This window comes from Anopheles ziemanni, chromosome 3, assembly GCF_943734765.1.
Source record: "Anopheles ziemanni chromosome 3, idAnoZiCoDA_A2_x.2, whole genome shotgun sequence".
Taxonomy (NCBI): Eukaryota; Metazoa; Arthropoda; class Insecta; order Diptera; family Culicidae; genus Anopheles; species Anopheles ziemanni.
In genome coordinates this window covers 90,503,743-90,517,940 of record NC_080706.1, presented here as the reverse complement: position 1 = coordinate 90,517,940, position 14,198 = coordinate 90,503,743, and positions in this window count along the sequence as shown.

Sequence of the window (14,198 nt, the reverse complement as noted above, 5' to 3'; positions counted from 1 at the left end):
TAGAATTCCGATGGGTGGCAAAACGGCAACTAAACTCAATGTCAAATGAAAAACATCGATACCTCTTTACCCCCCATGAGTGTGAGTGAAAAGGCTGCGAGGCGTCGATAAAGAAGGGAGAGAGAACGACAATTGCCGGCTCCTGTTTATACTTTCTTTTAAGCGTCCAACTATGGTCAATTGAAACCAGTTTCAAAATCACAGCTGTTTTTCGGTTTAGAAAAAAAAAAACAACCAACGTGGTAGTCTTGATGGAAACAGTATTATCCTTTATTAAAGTTATTTTAGTGCTAATTAAGTAGTTATTTTTAAAAAACATTTTCAAAGAGTCTAATTTTTGTATGATGAACGAGATAAAAAATGAAATGCACCAAAAAACTTCACTACCATAAACTTTTTGAATGATTTTCAATTGAATTTTTTTCTCTCCGCACAACTCCTTCACAGTCCTGCCAAGACGAGAAAATGGATCAAAAAATTGTCACACTGTTTTTTTTTTACATTTTTTTACTGTTGTTGGTCCAGGATCGAAGAAAAAAAAATTTCCGATGGTCTTGTGGGGCGTTATTAAGCAATTGCAGATTTGATTGTGATCGGCAATAATTTTCCAAAAATAAGCAAAAATTTAGTTCAATTGCATCGATTAGTGTCAAATAAATTAATAAAAAATTACAAATACATAAGAACGTGTTTTAGGAGCAGATGCTCACTGAATACTGCCCGATTTAGGCCCGGGCGAAAGAGGTTAAGAAACAGAGTTTAGAAATGACTTTCTCGATGTGTTTTTTTGCTGGATTTTCTTTTTATTCCCTGGTATTCCATTTTTAAGTCTGCAATCCCAACCCTCACTAATGTCTTCATTTCTATTTTAAAGAATGGAAAATTAGAAAATTGTCAAATATTCACCCACTAAACCTGGCAGATGGCACGTTCGTGTCTGGAGCGTGATTACTGAAAAGCTTTCTTTTATTGCTAAACTTGCATGTCTGACCACCGTCAGGCGCAAGAATGTTTACAATCGTGATTTCTTATCGGTGCCAACAACGGTAAAGATATGGCGCGACCAGAACTTGATCGTCCATTTGCGCCAGAATCGCTAGCCCTCCGACATGTCGGGCGATAGAGGGGCGAAATTTAGTCACACAACGCCCGTAATGGCTCGAAGAAAGCTCCACTAATCCTTTATAAGCATAAGATTCTCGCCGGCTCGTTGACCGTTCGCTTATGACTAACGCCAGTCCCCATGATGGGAAGTCTAGGAGAGAGTTTTATTAATTACTATACGTCCGCGATTTGCCGCCGAAATGGTAAAATGGCGTGAAACACTTTTTTCCACCCCCGACTAGCCGGTGTGATTTGCTTTCTGTTGTTAATTTATTCGACTCTGTTCGGTGCCATTTTGATTGGCTTTTGGAAGGCTCTAGATTTCAACACGAGAGTGCTATGATGGCTTGCCACGAACGGTGATTGCGCCAACGTTCTGTACGATAATGTCGGATTGGAGCTGCTTGTACTCTTTCCAGCTTTCCTCTGTCTTCCGATACATTTTATTTCACGGAACGTGGAGCTGAACATCCAGTTTTGGGTATATTAATTCAATTGCGTACGCATAAATCCTTCTCAAGTTATGCCGTAGCGTGGTCATAGAAGCACTTGGAACACAGTCTTTCGTTGGTGCGTTGCTGCGAAATGCGAATAATGGGCACCACCCACCACCACCACCAGTACCACCGGAAGCATTCTGCGTCCACGCCGGACCACAACCACGTGGTGATTGTCGCACGGAAATTGGTTCTGGTAACGATTAAAACCGGCAATAACGGTCGCTCATGTTCAGCAAGCATACGATTGGGGTCCCATCAGGCACGCCGATCCATCATCTGGTCACTTACTTAGTCGTTTCAGGATAATCCCAGACAGTATTTCTTCATTTCATTTTGTTTTTGAAAATAAAGAAACTTTGACTGAGAACGGCTGGTTGGTTGGTTTAATCGCCCTTTTCTGCTAATTATCGATTAAAATCAAGCTTTGAATAGTGCCGAGGTCAGTGCACCTTCGTTGAAAATATTGAGCAGTATTTTTTAATTTGGTTTCAATTACGCCTATCAGCCGTTGCACCGATCTTCTTCTTCTTCTTCTTGACGTAGCGACCTTGTTAGTCATGCTTGCTCGTTAAGGGCTTACGAGACTTGTTTCCCTGTTGTACGTGGATAGTCAGTCCTCTCGTACAGGGGAGGGTCCGGTCTCGGTTGCGATTCGAACCCACGCCGTCGAGACGTAAGAAGTAGACGGAACGAAGAAAGTATTTGTTTTAATATGGCTGTAGTTCTGCTGGTAGAAGAATGATTTACTGTTTGCATTGTTAGGGAATCATGAGGACATCCACTAGTGTATGCAGATTGGTAGTAACATTCTAGCATTTCAAACTTGTAGATTCTTGATTGTTTACTAATTTATTGGCATCTGTGTGGCACGAACAGGCTTGTTTAAGGTGCATTGTAAGACACATCGAGTTTCTTTTCTGTGTGCTTAATTTAATCGAGGAGCGTCAGAACTAACATTACTTCAGTGAAATACCAAAAACATCCAATCGTTGGATCTAATAGAACCGAATATGATAGTGACCAAAAGTTAGCTTAAGGAAAGACATTTTCAAAACGAACAAACACATTAGTGATTTGATCACCTCCGGTGTTTCTCCATTTTTCGGTTCTTCTTATCACATAGTTTTCCAATTCATCCTGAAATGCTTCGTTTACGCTAGCTGATTAGCAAAATCGAGGTACAACAATAAAAGAAAAGATAGACATTAATCATTCAACATTGTAAATACCTACTGTCTGTACAACTTCTTGCATTAACTTTAACACTTCGTAATTACGATGTAAAATTAATAATAACGCAGAATAAAAGCAAAACTGTATTTGTCAAATGAGCACCGTAAAAGTAACACACCTTTTTACATTGAGAAATCCGAAAAACTAAGAAGTAACATTGTTAGTTCTTTCCCTTCATGTCCAGAGGGCCTGAACGTTGCACGCGAACCTCAAGACGAGACGCGATCGTAGGTACCACATCGACGATACGCCCGCCCTGGAAGTGCTACACGCTCTCTACTCGAAAACGGCCCACGAAATCCCTTCCAAAGTGGACACGAGCCAGGATCCAATCTGTTGCCTGGCATTGACGGAAATTTTGCTTTTGATCGGCCGGGAGAGCCGTGGCCTCATCCACGAGTATACTCTTCCTCGCCTGGTGCTGCGTAACCGATACTTTCTTTAGACGCGCAGCTACAAGCTGGCGATCAACTGGTTCTTGACCCGAGCGGCCATGATCGATGTTGGCTCTTTGTGATGACACAACAAGCAACGAACTGGAGCAATCGAGCGGCCACATCGAACGAAAGGACGTGTCGATCGTCTGCTGGACGAAGGACAACCCGCTGCTGTTGGCATCATAGAGAAGACTCTATGGCACTCAACTCCTGTGGAAGTGAGTCCTCAACTGCTGGACGACATCATCAAGGGTGGAGGACTTGCTTGCGCACGTTTCATGAGGATAACCCACACCCGCGGCTGTGGAGACTGCTGGCGATGGAATCGCTGGAGAAGCTGGACCGAGAGAAGGCCGAAGCGGTATTCGTGCGATGCAGCAACTATCCGGGCATTCAGCTGATTAAGCGCCTCAGGACAATCCAGCTAGAAGCGCTCCAACATGAGCCGAGATCGGCCTATTTTTCGGCGAGTTCGATGAGGCGGAAAAGTTGTACATGGACGTGGGTGGACGGAATTCCGTCGTTGGGTTGCGTCAAACGCTGTTTCGTGATTGGTTTCGCATGGTCCAGATGTATCGGATTGGACCGGGCACGTCCGACCAGCAGATGGAGAACGCGTGGCGTGAGATCGGCCACCATCACAGCGCCAAGGAGTACTACGAGAAGGTCCACCACGTCGAGTTAATACGAATTAATAGATGATTAACGTGATCAAGCTGACAACTTTTGATTTAATTACTCCTAGTAGAAAGAAAACTATACGTTCAAAAGGTAAATAGGTAAATAAGACACTGGACCAGTACTTTACAATGATACTTACTCTGCCCACCTAAAGCGAAGGTACCGATAGAAGGGTTGATAAACTAGAACCACACTTTACCGTCCTTAGCACGGATAAGAAAAATGGATATTTCGATGTACACATTTTGAATCTTGAAGAGGTTTACCGAATTCCTGTGAACGAAAGAACTCACCACAAATCTACACACCTTTCGGATATTTTTTTATTTTATTTACTATCATGCATGTTGTTTACTGGAGGTAGTACATAAATGCGAGTTTATTGCCCAACAAGTTTCTTATCCTTACATTAACATTGCTTTTGTACAATTTTGACTATGATTAGTTTTTTTTAACACGGACGTTTTACTTAATGTTTTATCAAATTTACAAGATTTCTATTTTACAACTAACAAAAAGATTGAATTGAAAACATCTAACTTTGCGGCCGCATATATTTATCTAGATTGATGAACCAAATTCGTTAAGATAATTCACATCGTTTGGGCTTGTTGTTAATTCCGCGTCAATCCATTATTCCCAAATTTGATTTAATTTCGACAAAAATTTCATGTTTTGCGTCCAAAGTAGAATATTGCCTCCAATCTGTTAAAAACCTATCAATAGTCGTCCTCGTTAGGTTTGATTCTCTCAAGCGTTTTGAAAACATCGACGCCCATTCTTTAGCCGAAACAGAATTATTTGCAGGCAACTCCTTGCGTATAATATACTCTGCAACGTGAACATTATTCAACAACCCATAATGAAACACATTATGATTTTCGGAATCCACTTGACCGAAGCAATCAAAAGGGTCTTTCTCCATCAAATAAGTGAATATTTCCAGTTTGTTTGCAGCATTTTCACTGTTGCACACGCAGTAGAAGAAAGCGTTCCAGTTCTTTTCTTTTTGATTGATTTCCTTAACATTAAAAGCATAATGTTCAATGAGACATTTCGCCAAAGTTAACCAACCCTCCATGCAAGCGATATGCAGAAGATTCCTTCCCAATTTTTCGTCTCTGTAGTCCAGTTGTCCAGTTGTTTTCAAGTAATCGCAAATGATCTTAACCGACTTTTCATCAAACAAATTATTTTGCTCAAATTTAAGAATCTTGCTGTAGCTATTGAGGTAAGCATTTTTTAACTTTGCCATCAACATAGGGATTCGCTCTTCGATAGGAAGATGTTCCTGCAATTTATACTCTCGTTTGAAAATATCCACACCAATTTCTTCATTATTAACCGTCGCATACCAAAAGACGCTCTTTCCCTTCGAATCCAGTTGACCGAAGCAATCGAAAGGGTTTTTCTCCATCAAATAAGTGAATATTTCCAGTTTGTTTGAAGCATTTTTACTGTTGTACACGCTGTAAAAGAAAGCGTTCCAGTTGTTATTGTTTTCATTGATTTGCTTCGCATTAAAACCATAATGTTCAATGAGACATTTCACCAAAGTTAACCAACCCTCCTCACAAGCGATATGCAGAAGATTCCTGTCCAAGTAAACGTCTCTGTAGTGCAGTTCTCCAGTTGTTTTCAAGTAATCGCAAATGATCTTTACCGACTTTTCATCAACCAAATGATTTTGCTCAAATTTAAGAATCTTGCCGTAGCTATTGAGGTAACCATTTTTTAACTTGTCCATCAACACAGGGATTCGCTCTTCGGTAGGAAGATGTTCATGCAATTTACACTCTCGTTTGAAAATATCCACACCAATTTCTTTATTATTATCCGTCGCATACCAAAAGACGCTGTTTCCCTTCGAATCCAGTTGACCGAAGCAGTCGAAAGGATCTTTCTCCATCAAATAAGTGAATATTTCCAGTTTGTTTGCAGCATTTTCACTGTTGCACACGCAATAGAAGAAAGCGTTCCAATTGTTTTCTTTTTCATTGATTTCCTTTGCACCAAAATCATAATATTCAATGAGACATTTCGCCAAAGTTAACCAACCTTCTCTGCAAGCGCTTTGCAGAAGATTCTGACCCGTTTCTTTTTCTCTGTAGTTCAGTTCTCCAGTTGTTTTCAAGAAATCGCAAATGATCTTTACCGACTTTTCATCAACCAAATGATGTTGCTCAAATTTACGAATCTTGCCGTAGCTATAGAGGTTACCATTTTTTAACTTTGCCATCAACACAGGGATTCGCTCTTCGATAGGAAGATGTTCCTGCAATTTACACTCTCGTTTGAAAATATCCTCACCAATTTTTTCATTATAAGCCGTCGCATACCAAAAGACGCTCTTTCCCTTCGAATCCAGTTGACCGAAGCAGTCGAAAGCATCTTTCTCCATCAAATAAGTGAATATTTCCAGTTTGTTTGAAGCATTTTTACTGTTGTACACGCTGTAAAAGAAAGCGTTCCAGTTGTTATTTTTTTCATTGATTTCCTTCGCATCGAAACCATAATATTCAATGAGACATTTCGCCAAAGTTAACCAACCCTCTCTGCAAGCGATATGAAGAAGATTCCAGCCCCAGTAAACGTCTCTGTAGTCCAGTTCGTCAGTTTTTTTCAAGTAATCGCAAATGATCTTTACCGACTTTTCATCAACCAAATGATTTTGCTCAAATTGAAGAATCTTTCCGTTGCTATTGAGGCGAGAATTTTTCAGCTTGTCCATCAACACAGGGATTCGCTCTTCGATAGGAAGATGTTCCTGCAATTTACACTCTCGTTTGAAAATATCCTCACCAATTTTTTCATTATAAGCCGTCACATACCAAAAGACGCTCTTTTCCTCCGAATCCAGTTGACCGAAGCAGTCGAAAGGATCTTTCTCCATCAAATAAGTGAATATTTCCAGTTCGTTTGCTGCATTTTCACTGTTGCACACGCAGTAGAAGAAAGCGTTCCAGTTGTATTCTTTTTCATTGATTTCCTTCGCATCGAAACCATAATGTTCAATGAGACATTTCGCCAAAGTTAACCAACCTTCCATGCAAGCGATATGCAGAAGATTCCTACCCGTTTCTTCGTCTCGGTGGTTCAGTTCTCTAGTTGTTTTCAAGTAATCGCAAATGATCCTTAATGACTTTTCATCAACCAAATGATTTTGCTCAAATTTACGAATCTTGCCGCAGCTATTGAGGTCATCTTTTAACTTGTCCATCAACACAGGGATTCGCTCTTCGATAGGAAGATGTTCCTGAAATTTACACTCTCGTTTGAAAATATCCACAGCAATTTCATCAATATTATCCGTCGCATACCAAAAGACGCTCTTTCTCTCCGAATCCAATTGACCGAAGCAATCGAAAGGGTCTTTCTCCATCAAATAAGTAAATATTTCTAGTTTGTTGGCAGCATTTTTACTGTTGCACACGCAATAGAAGAAAGCGTTCCAGTTGCTTTCTATTTCATTGATTTCCTTCGCATCAAAACTATAATGTTCAATGAGACATTTCGCCAAAGTTAACCAACCCTCCATGCAAGCGATATGCAGAAGATTCCAGCCCCAGTAAACGTTTCTGTAGTTCAGTTCACCAGTTGTTTTCAAGTAATCGCAAATGATCTTTACCGACTTTTCATCAACTAAATGATTTTGCTCAAATTTAAGAATCCTGTCGTAGCTATTGAGGTCAGAATTTTTTAACTTGTCCATCAAAACAGGGATTCGCTGTACGATGGGAAGATGTTCCTGAAATTTACACTCTCGTTTGAAAATATCCACAGCAATTTCATCATTATTATCCGTCACATACCAAAAGACGCTTCTTCCCTTCGAATCCAGTTGACCGAAGCAATCGAAAGGGTCTTTCTCCATCAAATAAGTAAATATTTCTAGTTTGTTGGCAGCACTTTTACTGTTGCACACGGAGTAGAAGAAAGCGTTCCAGTTGCTTTCTATTTCATTGATTTCTTTCGCATCAAAACTATAATCTTCAATGAGACATTTCGCCAAAGTTAACCAACCTTCCCAGCAAGCGATATGCAGAAGATTACTGCCCGTTTTGACGTCTCTGTAGTCCAGTTCTCCAGTTGTTTTCAAGTAATCGCAAATGATCTTTACCGACTTTTCATCAACCAAATGATTTTGCTCAAATTTAAGAATCTTGGCGTAGCTATTGAGGCGAGAATTTTTTAACTTGTCCATCAAAACAGGGATTCGCTGTACGATGGGAAGATGTTCCTGAAATTTACACTCTCGTTTGAAAATATAAACAGCAATTTCATCATTATTAGCCGTCGCATACCAAAAGACGCTCATTCCCCGCGAATCCAGTTGACCGAAGCAATCGAAAGGATCTTTCTCCATCAAATAAGTGAATATTTCTAGTTTGTTGGCAGCATTTTTACTGTTGCACACGCAGTAGAAGAAAGCGTTCCAGTTGTTTTCTTTTTCATTGATTTCCTTCGCATCAAAACCATAATGTTCAATGAGACATTTCGACAAAGTCAACCAACCCTCCATGCAAGCGATATGCAGAAGATTCTGACCCGTTTTGACGTCTCTGTAGTCCAGTTCTCCAGTTGTTTTCAAGTAATCGCAAATGATCTTTACCGACTTTTCATCAACTAAACTATTTTGCTCAAAGTGAAGAATCTTACCGTAGCTATTGAGGCGTGAATTTTTTAACTTGTCCATCAAAACAGGGATTCGCTGTACGATGGGAAGATGTTCCTGAAATTTACACTCTCGTTTGAAAATATAAACAGCAATTTCATCATTATTAGCCGTCGCATACCAAAAGACGCTCATTCCCCGCGAATCCAGTTGACCGAAGCAATCGAAAGGATCTTTCTCCATCAAATAAGTGAATATTTCTAGTTTGTTGGCAGCATTTTCACTGTTGCACACGCAGTAGAAGAAAGCGTTCCAGTTGTTTTCTTTTACATTGATTTCCTTCGCATCAAAACCATAATGTTCAATGAGACATTTCGCCAAAGTTAACCAACCCTCCTCACAAGCGATATGCAGAAGATTCTGACCCGTTTCTTCGTCTCTGTAGTCCAGTTCTCCAGTTGTTTTCAAGTAATCGCAAATGATCTTTACCGACTTTTCATCAACTAAACTATTTTGCTCAAAGTGAAGAATCTTACCGTAGCTATTGAGGCGTGAATTTTTTAACTTGTCCATCAAAACAGGGATTCGCTGTACGATGGGAAGATGTTCCTGAAATTTACACTCTCGTTTGAAAATATAAACAGCAATTTCATCATTATTAGCCGTCGCATACCAAAAGACGCTCATTCCCCGCGAATCCAGTTGACCGAAGCAATCGAAAGGATCTTTCTCCATCAAATAAGTGAATATTTCTAGTTTGTTGGCAGCATTTTCACTGTTGCACACGCAGTAGAAGAAAGCGTTCCAGTTGTTTTCTTTTTCATTGATTTCCTTCGCATCAAAACCATAATGTTCAATGAGACATTTCGACAAAGTTAACCAACCCAAACAGCAAGCGATATACAGAAGATTCTGACCCGTTTTGACGTCTCTGTAGTCCAGTTCTCCAGTTGTTTTCAAGTAATCGCAAATGATCTTTACCGCCTTTTCATCAACCAAATGATTTTGCTCAAATGGAAAAATCATGCCGGCGCTATTGAGGTCAGAATTTTTTAACTTGTCCATCAACACAGGGATTCGCTCTTCGATAGGAAGATGTTCCCGCAATTTACACTCTCGTTTGAAAAAAATCTTACTAATTTCTTCATTATTATCTCTCGCATACCAAAAGACGCTCTTTCCCTTCGAATCCAGTTGACCGAAGCAATCGAAAGGATTTTTCTCCATCAAATAAGTGAATATTTCCAGTTTTTTCGAAGCATTTTTATTGCTGCACACGCAGTAGAAGAAAGCGTTCCAGTTTTTTTCTTTTTCATTGATTTCCTTCGCATCAAAACCATAATGTTCAATGAGACATTTCGCCAAAGTTAACCAACCCTCCTCACAAGCGATATGCAGAAGATTCTGACCCGTTTCTTCGCCTCTGTAGTCCAGTTCTCCAGTTGTTTTCAAGTAATCGCATATGATCTTTACCGACTTTTCATCAACCAAATGATTTTGCTCAAATGGAAAAATCATGCCGGCGCTATTGAGGTCAGAATTTTTTAACTTGTCTATCAACACAGGGATTCGCTCTTCGATAGGAAGATGTTCCTGCAATTTACACTCTCGTTTGAAAATATCCTTACCAATTTCAACATTATAACGAATCGCATACCAAAAGACGCTCTTTCCCTCCGAATCCAGTTGACCGAAGCAGTCGAAAGGGTCTTTCTCCATCAAATAAGTGAACATTTTCAGTTTGTTTGCAGCATTTTTACTGTTGTCAACGCAGTAGAAGAAAGCGTTCCAGTTCTTTTTTTTTTCGTTGATTTCCTTTGCATCAAAACCATAATCTTCAACGAGACATTTCGCCAAAGTCAACCAACCCTTCAAGCAAGCAAAATGCAGAAGATTCTTACCCGTTTCTTCGTCTCTGTAGTGCAGTTCTCCAGTTGTTTTAAAGTAATTGAACATGATCGTTACCAACTTTGCAGCAAACATATTATTTGGCCTAAACAAAAACCAATTACCGTAAATGCAGTAAGAATCTTTTAATTTGTCCATCAACACAGGGATTCGCTGTTCGATAGGAAGATGTTCCTGCAATGTACACTCCCGTTTGAAAATATCCTTACCAATTTTTTTATTGATAACCGTTGCATACCATAAGACGCTCTTTCCATTCGAATCCAGTTGACGGAAGCAGTCGAAAGGGTCTTTCTCCATCAAATAAGTGAACATTTCCCGTTTGTTTGCAGCATTTTCCCTGCTGCACACGCAGTAGAAGAAAGCGTTCCAGTTCTTTTCTTTTTCATTGATTTCCTTTGCATCGAAACCATAATGTTCAATGAGACATTTCGCCAAAATTAACCAACCCATCCAGCAAGCGATATGCAGAAGATTCATGCCCGTTTCTTCGGATCTGTAGTCCAGTTCTGCAGTTGTTTTCAAGTAATCGCAAATGATCTTTACCGACTTTTCATCAACCAAATTATTTTGCACAAATTTAAGAATCTTGTCGTAGCTATTGAGGCGAGAATTTTTCAACTTGTCCATCAACACAGGGATTCGCTCTTCAACAGGAAGATGTTCCTGCAATTTACACTCTCGTTTGAAAATATCCTTACCAATTACTTCATTATTAACCGTCGTATACCAAAAGACGCTCTTTCCCTCCGAATCCAGTTGACCGAAGCAGTCGAAAGGGTCTTTCTCCATCAAATAAGTGAATATTTTCCGTTTGTTTGAAGCATTTTCATTGTTGGCAACGCAGTAGAAGAAAGCGTTCCAGTTATCCTCTTTTTCATTGATTTCCTTCGCATCTAAACCATAATGTTCAATGAGACATTTTCCCAAAACAAACCAACCTTTCGTTATGGCGATATGTAAAAGATTCCTATCATTTTCATCGTGGTATTGAAGTTCCTCGATTGATTTCAGAGTGTCACAAATCAATGTACATCCCGTCTCATCATATAAATGTGTGTTTGGAAGAAGTTTTAATATTTCCTTTGCATTGAAGCCTGATGCTTTTAGTAATTTTATCAAATCAGTAATCTGACCTAAGTTCAAAACTTTCAATGGCTTCTCAAATCTCCTTTGAATGATGTAATCAAAAATCTTGTTGTTGTTCTTAGCTGCATAATAAAAAACACTCTGTCCTTTCGCATCTAGTTGACTAAAACAATCCATAGGATCTTTCTCCAGCATATGAACGAAGATATTTTTGTTGTTATCATTATCCCGTACGTTTTGATCACCCCTTCCGCAACTTGATGCGCAGTAGAAGAAAGCGTTCCAATTGTTTTCCCTTGTATTTATTTCATTCGGTTGAAAACTGTAATGTTCCATGAGACATTTTACCAAATTTAAATCACCGCAACCTACCGCAAATTGTAACAAATTTCTACCTTTTTCATCAGTGCCAGTAAGATCTATGCAGTTATCGAGAAGAAAATGATAGGACCTTAGGCAACGCCATTTAATTTTACAGTTTGGGTAAATTTTCCTAATAAAACGATTGTCTAGATTTGTTTTTGTTTTGTACAATAAATATTCGACTGCGGATGCATTATCAAGGTGCAATGCTCGTGCAATCAAGAACTCTGTTCCACTATCAATACCGATATCTTCTCTTATTTCAAACATTGTAGGAAATTTTCTCATAAGATCGTGTTGCGATGAAAATCCTCTCTTCCATTTCTCAGATTGACGTGGAGTGTCTTCGCGGCAAATGATGTTATGCCTCGTGCAATATTCGTGGAAAAGAGATTTGAACTCCTTTTCATCATTTTGCAAGTATGCAAGCAATTCCCACAACTCTCGTTCAAAATTGTCTTTTATCAATTTTAAATACTGTCGATGATCTGTGATCAAATACTGAAGAACATTAATCGAACGAAATTGTAATGCTAACTTGAAATGGCATTCATTAGTTTGTTTGAGTTTCAAATCACTTGAATTTTCAATGATTACAGAATCAATCATGACGCAAAACTCTAAAATTGGTACATCACTAAATAAGTCTTCCTCCATTTTTCCTATTATTTCTTTCAGTTTTTTAAAGAACTTCGAATCACTTTGCATTTTGTTAATGTCACGTATTGCATCCATCGATATCTTTAAATTAAGTATTTTTTCTGATCCTAAATTCTTTACTAATTTCGTGAAAAACATTTCAAACTTAGCTGTGTAAATTCTGTCTGTACAAAATTCAAAGATCAACACTTCGTAGACCGCATTGAGACGTTGTTGTTTAGAAAATCTAGATAACATTTCAGGAGTATCGATGGAAGCTCCTTTGTTTAATAATGTCAGTATCCAGTGCCAATCAGGATCGTCATTCTCGAAAGATGGAAACATTGGTTTTTCAGTGCGATATGCATAATCTAATAAAAACCATTCAAAATATGTGTCTTGTATATTCGCGTTATTTTCATCAAACCAATGCAATAAGAATTTAATAATTTGTCTACGGCTTTCAGATGAAGGAAGTAGAAATGACAATTGCAACGGAGTTCTTCCCCAATCGTCAGTTTCAGTGATGGAGTTTGGGTTTTCAGTTACAATGCTCTCGATTTTACTTTTTGAACCATCAAGAATTGCCATATGAAGTGAACTTTTCCTACAAATCATTCTGTCTAAAAATTGTCTTATTTCTACTTCACAATTGGTTTCATAAATTTCACGTTTCAGGAAGTCTTTAACACCGGTAACATTTTGATTCTTATAAAACCACAAGGCAGAAAAATATTCTGCAAATATCCGGTGATTGAAGATCGGTGTGTTGCTTACAACTCCTTCAATTAGACCCAATTTTTCTGAACCATTCTTAACATTTTCCATGTAACGGAGTGCAGTGTTTTGCGTTTCATTCGTCAATAATTCCTTTATATCATCTTCGGAAATAATTGTGTACAAAGCCAAGAGTGAGTGGGTTTCTATGACCGTTTTTAGTTTTTGTTTTGCATAATCGATTGCCATGACCGTTTTCGAACTAGCAATAGTTGAACCGGTTTTATCAATGTTTAAGATGTCAAGCTTCTTTTCAACAAAACTTTCCACCATGCTGAGAGGTTCAAAAATATTTTCACAATCTTCTATGATTTGTTTGGCAATTGTTTCTTCTTCTACATTTATATACTTTTTCACCATAGGCATCAACAGGTCCATTCCTATCGATAAAAACAGAGGGATTGAAATAAGGTCTCCCAGCATGTTAGCTAAAAAAAAAAAAACAACAACTAATGTCATTAATTTTTTTTTATCGTCTGTTGAATTGTGTTCATCAAAGTGCTTTAAAAGATATAGATACGGAAAAAACCACATATCTTTTGGGCCGAATTCCACTAAACGGTAGCATGCACAATCTTCCAAAGCAGTTTCTACTTCGTCTCTCAAACCATACGGACGACTAGAAAGGTACACCTTGCATATTCCATCAAAGGTTTTAAGCGTGGATAATAATTTAAGCACCACCGTCTTGTAATGTGGCGCGATTTCGTCAAACCCATCCATCAAAATAACGATTTGTTGACTGTTGAATTTATGTTCAAATATTCGAAGTAATATTAATTCCTCAGATGATACGGTTTTTGTTTTGTTTTTGTCCAGCTTCAAACAACCGTTCGAAAAATCAAGTGCTTC